Genomic DNA, 10,256 nt, shown 5'->3' on the forward strand with positions numbered 1-10,256 from the left:
GGACTGCAGTGCAGGGACATGTTCATTTTTCCCAGCGCCTGGCTCTCTGTTCTCCAGCCACCTGCAGAGCTTTTGGCTGGCCCACCAGATGCCCAGGGCTCCGTATGCCCTTCATTCCCCCTCTTTCTGGTTTTCCGGTTTTCACCAAAACCGGCCAGGCTCTGGCCATTTACACATAGATAAGCCCCAGAGATTTTGGGTGGGATCAGAGGTGGCGTTGGGAAGTGAGTGTGTTGCAGCCGGCCGGCCAAGGGGAGAAATCGCAGCAGGTGAAGCGCAGCCCCTCGATTCGCTCGTCCAGTTAGTTTTTTAAACATCTTCCAGGTGCATAAGTTCCATCTTGCGCTAGCTGGGGACCAGATGCCTGCCACTGGATCATCTGGCGTGGGCGGCTTGGTAAATATGCCCCCCCCTCCAAGTGTATGACCACTCAGCCCAATGGTGCTAACGCTGCGAGGCTGTGAATGCGACGAGCCAAACGGGACATGAGGATGTATCGGGCAAGTTTAAAATTAGTTTCACTTGGGAATCAGACATGGGAGAAAGGAAAAGTGGGGAATGTTTCACAGGTCAAGTAAGAGACTGAAAATTTCTCTTCCCATTGGAAAACTGCAGGAGCCAGGAAGCCTGGGTCTCATTCTCTTTTACTCCAACCATTAGACCCCACTCTCCTCCCAGAGCTGTGGAAAGAATCCAGGAGTCCTGACTCCAAACCCTTCGTGGACTAACCACTACTCCCCTCTGTCTGTCTCTCAGGGTGACCCCACCACTTCCCTTGAAGCCAGCGCCAGGGGGGATTATGCAGAAACTCCGGGAGGATCTCACCTGCTCCATCTGCCTGGACATCTTGGAAGACCCCGTCTCCATCGAGTGCGGCCACAACTTCTGCCGTGGCTGCATTGCAGCTCACTGGAGCTAGGTCTCATCCCAGCCATACCGGTGCCCAGAGTGCTGCCCACCCCTGCTCCAAGCACAGGATGATCCTGGACACGTGCGTCAAAAACCTAGGACAGAAAATCAGAGACAGACCACATGAGGGGAGAGAGACAAAGCGGGTGAGACCAGGGGATGGTGGAAATGGGACATGAGGCCTTTCTGTGATAGGGGGCACCGGCTCTGATCCAGGAGGCCATGGACTGGCTGGCTCAGGGGGTGGGAATGGGGCATGGGGCCTTTCCCCTCCAGGGGGAACCAGCTCTGATCCGACACCAGGGCGGGGGACTGGATGGCTCAGGAGGTGGGAATGGGCAAAGGGCTAGGCTCTGGGGAGATGGAGACTGGCAGGCGCACGGGTGATGTCCCAGGTTTGACCCTGCTCTGTCCCTACAGCAGGCCCGGGGGCTCAGCCAGAGCCGGGTCTCCCAGTGCAACTGGTGCGTCTGGACAAGGAAGGGGGCCTAATCCTGGAGGAGGAGGCCCTGAGCCACTGCCTGGAGCAGGGTGGGGTGGGGGACGCTCCTGTCTGCCTGGTGTCCATCATTGGGGAGCAGAGCTGGGGCAAATCCTTCCTGATGAACTGCCTGCTGCGCCGGCTCCGGCGCCCAGTGAGTGTAAATGGAAACAGGAGTGAGCTGGGGTGTGAACGTCCCCATCCTCCCCCTGCTGGAGGGCTCAGAGCTGCACACATGTCTGTGAGTGCCCCCTACCCTGACACGTCCAGTTCGCTGGAGACATGGCTGGACACTACAGTGTCTGTCTGTCTGAAAGTAGTGTGTCTATCTACCTGTTTGCTCCCTAGCGTGTCCATCTGTCTATCAGATTTTGAGGATGCGCACCCATTACCATTTATTCCTCACCACCCCTGCCCCACGCTTGGACAATTAACTCCCTGTAACGGTTTCGGGTTCAACCCAGACTAGGGTGGGGTGGTGTCACCTCTGGCCTCTGTTTTCAATTCTGCGATGGTGCCCTTTTTGCAGAGGGACCCCAACACCCTTCCCATTGCAAGGGTCACCCCCAAAAGTATGAATTGCTGCCATGGTGATGAATTGTTGGGCTTCCCAGAACTGCGAGTTCTGGGTCACCCACCTCAGTCTCCCTGTCCACCCTGCCAGCAAACCCTTCAGGACTTGGCAAGTCCTGTCCTCATCCTGGGGGGAAACAAACTCTGAACCCCAACTCCTGGACTCCCCAGAGATGTCTCCCTGCAGTACCCAGCCCGCTCCTGCAACATGCACAGAAACTGTTCAGTTTGTTGCTTCTTTATGGAGACAATGCATTGCCACAGTCTGGCAAACACACTGATTCCAATCCCAGCCCTGGGCTGGTTAAAATTCAAAGTCAGACAAGGCTGACCACTTTCACCAGCTTAGGTTAAAACTTCCCCGAGGTACAAATTAATTTTATCCTTTGTCCCTGGATCTCCACTGCCACCACCAAACTCCAACTGGGTTTACTGGGAAACATAGTTTGGACACGTCTTTCCCCCCAAAATCCTCCCAATCCTTGCACCCCACTTCCTGGGGAAGGTTTGGGAAAAATCCTCACCAATTTGCATAGGTGACCACAGACCCAAACCCTTGGATCTGAGAACAATGAAAAAGCATTCAGTTTTCTTACAAGAAGACTTTTAATAGAAGTAAAGAAATCACCTCTGTAAAATCAGGATGGTAGATACCTTACAGGGTAATTAGATTCAAAACACAGAGAATCCCTCTAGGCAAAACCTTAAGTTACAAAAAAGACATACAGACAGGAATAGTCATTTTATTCAGCACAGTTCTTTTCTCAGCCATTTAAAGAAATCATAATCTAACACATACCTAGCTAGATTACTTACTAAAGTTCTAAGACTCCATTTCTGGTCTATCACCAGCAAAAGCAGCATACAGACAGACACAGACCCTTTGTTTCTCTCCCTCCTCCCAGCTTTTGAAAGTATCTTGTCTCCTCATTGGTCATTTTGGTCAGGTGCCAGCGAGGTTACCTTTAGCTTCTTAACCCTTTACAGGTGAGAGGATTTTTCCTCTGGCCAGGAGGGATTTTAAAGGGGTTTACCCTTCCCTTTATATTTATGACAAGGCGTAATACCAGCGAGTATCCAAATTTCTCCTCTAGCATGAATACAGACATTGCAGAGTGATATTTATTGCCAGCGGGTCACTGGCTTTCAGCAAAGGCTTCACTCGAGACACTTTGACAAGACAGGAATATTGAAGATGAGCCATTGATTCAGTGATTTATTTGAGGTTCAGGGCCTCTACCCCCCGCCCAGCTTTATAGCCAAGGAAACCATTGAAATGTGTCCTTTGAAAAGTCAAACCCAACCTAAGCATCTCTCTCCCGCTGGGGCATCACCGGGTTGATGTATTTGTGTAGCTTCTATGTAAATACTTTTCCAATATCCCACAGTTTCCCTTGGAGACCCAGTCAAGCAGGTTACCACATCTCCCTGGCCCAGGGCAACCCAGCCGATGCACGCTGTGCCAAACACATTTTAAGAGCATAATTCTCACCCATGACCCTTTTTGCACATTCCGTGCAGACGTGATACATGAATATTAAAGACCCGCGAGGGCTGAGTTTGCCAGTTAGATCTCACCTGCCACCCATTGGGCCTAGAGCAGGGGTGGGCACACTATGGCCCGTGAGCACATCCAGCCCGCGGGATCCTCCTGCTGCGGGAGGCTACGTCCAGCCCCTCCCCTGCTGTTCCCCCCTCCCACAAAGCCTCAGCACACCCCGCCGCCGGCGGAATGCTCTGGGCAGCGGGGCTAGGAGCTCCTGGGGCAGCGCAACTGCAGAGCCCGGCCTGACCTGGTGCTCTGTGCTGCGTGGTGGCAGCGGCATGGCCTGGTTCCAGCTGGGCAGCGCGGCTGGAGCGCTGGGACATGCAGCGAGTCACCAAGGGGGTGTAGGCGTGGAGTCAGCCCTTCTGGGTCCCGGCCAAGGCCAGGAAGGTAAGCGGGGGCATTGAGGGTCACAGGGAAGGGGGAAGAGGCATTGGGGGAGTGGGAAAAGGGAAAGGTAAATCAGGGAACATGGTAGAGGCCTGGGAAGGGAGGGAAAGGGGGAAATAGGGAGGGAAAAAGGGGACAGATGTAGGGAAGGAGGTCCCGGGGAAGCTGAGGGAGACATAGTGGGGGAAATGGAGAAGAGCGAGATGAGGGAGCTAACACTGGGGTGGGCAAGAAGATGCCAGGTGCTATGTGGGTGGAGCAGGAGGCAGGCTCCAGAGGCAGAGGGGCTCTGGGTGGCTGGACAAAGCCGGGAGCTGACCTGGGGCTCTCACTCTTGGCCCCGCCAGGTGGCCATGCTGCTGGTCAAGACTGAAGGCTCCATGGACATTGAAAGGAACAAGGAGACCAGCATCAAACTCTCCACCTTGTCCATGCTGCTCAGCTCCTACCAGGTTGGGGGGATCCCTGGGGGTGCTGTGCTGCAGGAAGCGGGTGAGGGACTCAGCAGGGAGCGCTCTCCCCTGGCAGTCAGGGCTGGCCCCAGTGTCTCACTGGGGCACCAGGGGGTGCTGTGCTGCAGGGAGCGGGGCAGGGGCTCAGCAGGGGGCGCTCTCCCCTGGCAGGCTGGGCTGCCCCCAATGCCCCGTGCAGCACTAGGGGGTGCTGTGCTCTGGGCAGGTGACGTGGCTGGGAAGTGGCCTGGGGCGGCCGTCACTGCTCGTTACTGTAGCTCTGTACGTCTCCTGGCCATTTGCAGATACTGAACATTGGCTGTCGGGTGAAGGACCTGGATCTTGAATACCTGGAGGTGAGGCAGGGCAGTGCGACACACAACATGGCCGGGCCAGGTTTTTCCATTAGCCCCACAGGGTTATTATCCCTCCCCATGGGTCCTGTGGGGAAACTGAGGCCCAGAGAGAAAAAACGACTCTCCCTCGGTCACCTGGGCCTCTGTACTCAGCACAGTCACAGCACGGCCCAGCACGGCTCTCTGCTCCCAGGTGTCGGGCGTGGGACACTGGGCAAAGTTAGGCCCCCTCCCTCCCCTCCAGGCCAGCTCCGCTGTCGGTGGGAAGGCTGCTGGAGCCAGGGCCTGGGGCTGTCACTCTGCCCCTGCTCTGCTCTGCTCCCCTTTCCAGGCTCTTACCCAGCCCCAGCCCCACTGGATCGAGCCTTCGTCAGTCACACCCTTAGTGACTCACTGCCACCTGCATCATATGGCGTGTCCTGCCCCTGTACTGTGCCCCGGGGGGATTCTCTGTGCGGGACACAGGTTGGATCTGGAAAGTCCTGGAACTGGACTTGCTTCTCTGTGGGGCGTAGGGCACGGAAGAGGGGTGTGCTCATTTCTCCATCCAGCACCAGACCCCCGTGCCCCATGGCATCCCCACATCCCCTTGGCTGGGAGCATCCTGCTTCTCTCTGTCCCATGGAAAATGTCTCCATCCATCTCCACCTTCGTTTCACACTTGGCAGGCCTCACTGCAAAGAGAGCATGTCAAATGGGGGGGTGGGGCTGACCAGGCCCCTTTCTGCTTTACAGGAAGGATCCCCTCACCCAGCGTAAACACCTCCCAGACCCCAGACTCACCGGGCCCCACACTCTGTTGTCTTCACTCCACAGATGTTTGTGCAGCTGGCCAAAGAGATGGGAGAAGCCTACTGACTGGATCCCATTCAGTTGAGACGGCTTCCCCCCTCATCACCCGCCCTGCCCTATGTATCACCACATTGCACCCCCTCCCACTCCACAGCATGCTACTGCCCCATACACCCCTTGCCCCACTCCCAAGGTGTTGAGGTTTCCCCAGCAGACACCATCCTTCTCCCCGTCCCAGCCTCCCCCCACCCCCCCCAGTGACCCCCACTCCCCTCCTGTCTCCCCTGCAGCATCTTGACCTGCTGGTGCGGGATTGGAGCAGCTCCCTGGTCCTCAGAGCCCAGGGTGGGGAGCAGCATCTGAGACACGTCAGACGGATGACTGCGGGACTTGGTGGTTGAGGGGGGCGGGGGGGATGGGACATGGAGCCTTTCCCAGCTGGCAGGATTCAGCTCTGAGTGTTTCTCCACTCTTCACTTATCGTTGCTAGCTGCATTTCGTGGTTGTAAGCTCTGTACATCAATATAACGATTCCCCCTGGCTCCAGCAGATGCTGGAGGTGACGTCCCCTTGCAAACGCCCTGGAAGCACTGAAGAGAATCAGCACCCGCTGTTACCTGATGCCCTTCCCTGGCAAGTGGATCATGATTGGGAGTGAGAGAACTCTGAGAGGTAATGGAGCCAGGACAGTGGCTCTGAGCCCCTGCCATGTGCAGAACAATGTGACTGGGTCACTGCTCATGCCTGCGTGTGGAAGGTAGAGAGAAGGGGGATTAAATCCACCATCGTCCATCTCTCTCCCCTTTGCAGACATGGGTGAGTGGGCTTGGCTGGTTGACACGTCTGGATGGACTGGCATGGGGAGCTGCTCACCAGGACACAGCTCGCTGCCAAGATAAAGGTGGGGACCGGCCAGCTGTGCTGCAGGGATCGGGATGGGGTGCTCTCCACTGGCACTCAGTGATGACCCCAGTGCCCATATGGCATCACTGTGCAGCTGTTCCCCTGCTGCCCTGCCCCAGAGGTGGCTGCATCTCACAGCTGGGCAAGCCCTCCCCATGTTCCCAGCCTTTCTAAGCCCTGTAAAGTCTGTGATGTGATGATTTCTTTTTGTTCCTTTGCAAAATTTATCTGATACATTGAAGAAACATCACTCCAGCTTCTCCTGTCCCTGTCAGGTACAGTCTTTCTCTCTGACCTGATCGTGGGGTGTCTCCTCTCTCCCATTCACACCAGGGCTGGGACAATGTTGGGAACTGGGTCCATCCTGCTGGAGGTGACTGGGAAAAGGTGTGGGTGAAATCTCAGGTTCTTGGACTCCGGGGTAGAAGAATTTCGCTCGAGTACAGGACGACTGGTGCTGGAGTGTTCACCCAGCCTACGGACACGTCTCCAATACATGAGACCCATGTCACCAAATCCTGATTTCCCCCAGAAGGTGCCTGTCAGCATTTAAATGAGAGGAGTCTGTTAGAGCTGGTCTAAAGATGGGGGTGTTTTTCCTGCAGAAGGCTTGGAGATTCCAGCAAAACCCCAAAATATCTGTGTGGAAAGGCCATCTCAGCAGCTCCTGGGAATTGTAGTTCTTCTGCCTCACGTTCTCCATTCTCCTCTATGGGTTGGGCACCCTGATTAGACTACACCTCCCCTGATGCACTGCAGGCACCCTGCACCACCGCCCCTCCCCAAGAGATAAGACCCTGCTGCTGCATCATGGGGGATGCATCTCGGGCAACCCATGCATCCTCCCCATTCTCCTCTGTGGGTTAGTGTAATGGCGTGGCACCCACCTCTTGCAAACTCCCCTTCTAGTTGGGTGTGTCTGCACCTCTTTAACCAGTCCCGGCCCTAGGATCAGGCCACACCCCAGGGCTTTCTCCCTGGTGACAATGGTTTCACCCTCTCTGGGTCTGTTCTGACCCCAGCTCTCCAGCCCGATCATTTAACAGCTCAGATCCCCTTCTGGGGGTTTAATTACTTTCCAAGTGTAGGCCACTAGCACAGTGGCTCATGCGGGATTGTCATAAAGATATTCCTAAGGGTAGCATAAAATTCCTCCTTTACCTGTAACTGGTTAAGAAGCTCAAATAACTTGGTTGACACCTGACTAAAAGGATCAATAAGGAAAGAAGATACTTTCAAATCTGGGGGGGGGGGGGAGAGCTTTTGTCTGTGCTCTCTTTGTTGTTCCCTCTGGTTAGAGAGAGAGAGACCAAGCAGATAACCCAGCTCCTACTGAAATGGTACATCTAAAATTACAGAAATTGTAAATAATAGCAAGGAAATGCATTAGATTATCTTTTGTTTTTGCTTCTGAATTTTCCCTATGCTAAGAGGGAGGTTTATTCCAGTTTTTGTAGCTTTGAAATTGAGCCTAGAGGGGAATCATTTGTGTTTTTATTACCCTGTAAAACTACCTTCCATCCTGATTTTACAGAGGTGCTTCTTTTACTTTTTTCTTTATAATAAAGTTCTTCTTTTGAGAACCTGATTGGTTTTTAGTGTCCTAAAAACCCAAGGGTCTGTTCTGTGCTCACTTTGTTAACCTATTGGTTAGGATATTATTCTCAGGCCTCCCCAGGAAAGGGGGTGAAGGGGCTTGGGGAGATATTTTGGGGGAAAATGAACTCCAAGCGGTCCTTGTCCTGAATCTTTGTCTAAACCACTTTAGAGAGCAATACCATCCAAGGACAAGGAAAGGATTTGTGCCTTGGGGAAGTTTTTAACCTAAGCTGGTAGAAATAAGCTTAGGGGTCTTTCATGTGGGTCCCCACATCTGTACCCAGAGTTCAGAGTGGGGAGGGAACCCTGACATGGTGGCAGCGCGTTGGGATCATTTTGAACCAGAAGCACAGAGCTCAGAATTTTAAAAGGACACATTTTTTTCTTTTGGCTGCTTGATAATCAGGGAGGTTTTTGTTTTTAAAGGATATTTTTTTCTTTTTCTTTCTTTTTTTTAGCTGAGAGCAGCTGGAGTTTTTTCCCCCTTTGCCTGAGGGCAGAGTAGTTAAGTTACTGCAAGGGAATTCATAAGCTGTTTTTTTTTTTTCTTTCTTTCTAGCTCTTGGGTTAGAATAGGCTAAGCACAGGAAGGCTAGGATGATGGAAAGTGAGGTCCAAAAGAAACTAGAATTATCCAGATTGGAAGCTGAAGAGGGACAGAAAAACAGATGGCCTTAAAACGCTTGGATTTGGAAGCAGAGAAGAGGAAACAGGCAAAATGCTTGGAGACGGAAATGGAGGTGAAATGCTTGGAGGCAGAGGTAAAACACTTGGATACGGAGTTAGAGATGAAGCACTTAGATCTGGAAAGGGCTAAACTGGGTCTACCAGATAACCCTAACAGTCCTTCTCCAGGCTCCCCATTCCAAAAAATTCCCCACCTACAAGGTAGGCGATGATACAGAGGCCTTTTTAAAAAATTTCAAAAGGGCCTGCCTTGGGTACAGTGTCTCTACAGAGCAGTATATGGTGGAGCTGAGGCTGCAACTCAGTGGACCCTTAGCAGAGGTGGCAGCTGAAATGCCTAAGGAACACACGAACAGCTATGAACTTTTTTTAAAAAGGGACAGAATTAGAATGGGGCTAACACCCAAGCATGCCAGTCGGAGGTTCAGAGCCCTAAGCTGGAAACCAGATGTGGCATTTTCCCAACATGCCTACCACGTTGTAAAAAATTGGGATGCCTGGATCTCAGGAGCAAGTGTTAAATCTCTGGAAAATCTGTCTTTCCTAATGCTAATGGAGCAGTTCTTACAGGGTGTTCCTGAGGAAATAGGAAGGTACATCCTAGATGGGAAGCCCAAAACTGTAATCGAGGCGGGGGAGATCTGAACCAAATGGGTGGAGGTGGCGGGAAAGAAAAAAGCTAGTAGCAGTTGGAGCGGATACCAGAAGGGGCAACCGGAGACAACAACCTACCACCGGGGGCAGCCCAAGGCCCCACCTACATCCCAAGGAAAACCACAAACACCTAATTGTCCCACCACACCAGTCTCCAGCAACTCACCTTGCCCCAGTGACCAGTCAGCTGGACAGTGTTTTAAATGTAATGAGCTGGGGCATGTGAAGGCCAACCGCCCCAAGAACCCCAACAGATTGCAGTTCATTACACCAGAATCACACCAAAGGTTCCCAGACCAAGATGCCTCCCAGATACTCCCAGAGTGAAAGGAAATCCTGAGTGTGGGTGGGAAGAAGGTTATCACACTGAGGGACACTGGAGCACAGGTGTCAGCTATCCACCAACCCAGAGGACCAAGTGATGATTCAACCCTTCATGCCTAACTCTTTAAACTTGCCTACAGCCAAGTTGCCTGTCCAGTACAAGGGCTGGTCAGGAATGTGGATTTTTGAAGTCTATGTTGATTATCCCATCCCCATGCTTCTGAGGGAAGACTTGGCCAACCATGTGACGCAAGCCAAGAGGGTGGGAATCGTCACCCACATCCAGGCTAAGCAAGCCTTCACATCTAGCTCTGTTCCTGATCCTTCTACAAGAGCCCAATCTGTGTTACCAGAGACCCAGACTGAGGTGGTGGAACCAGATCCCCTGCCAAGGACTGCAACAGCTGTAGTGGATCCAGTCCCAGAGACCCAACCAGAACCAGTCAAAGTACTGGAATAGGCGGAGCAACCAGCAACAGAACCATTGCCAGCACTGAATCCAGCGCTTGCAACCCCGTCTACAGCTCCAACGTCAGAGGGCACCAGTGAGCCTGCACTGGCAGCAGCAGATAAACCTACGCAAGAGGCTC

General features: G+C 53.2%; 1 pseudogene; it reads left to right on the plus strand.

Annotated features, from left to right (window-relative positions):
- Positions 1-360: 360 nt before the first annotated feature.
- Positions 361-8,577, plus strand: LOC141989251 (RING finger protein 112-like; annotated as a pseudogene).
- Positions 8,578-10,256: the final 1,679 nt, after the last annotated feature.

The sequence above is a fragment of the Natator depressus genome, chromosome 6 (assembly GCF_965152275.1).
Source record: "Natator depressus isolate rNatDep1 chromosome 6, rNatDep2.hap1, whole genome shotgun sequence".
Lineage (NCBI taxonomy): Eukaryota > Metazoa > Chordata > Testudines > Cheloniidae > Natator > Natator depressus.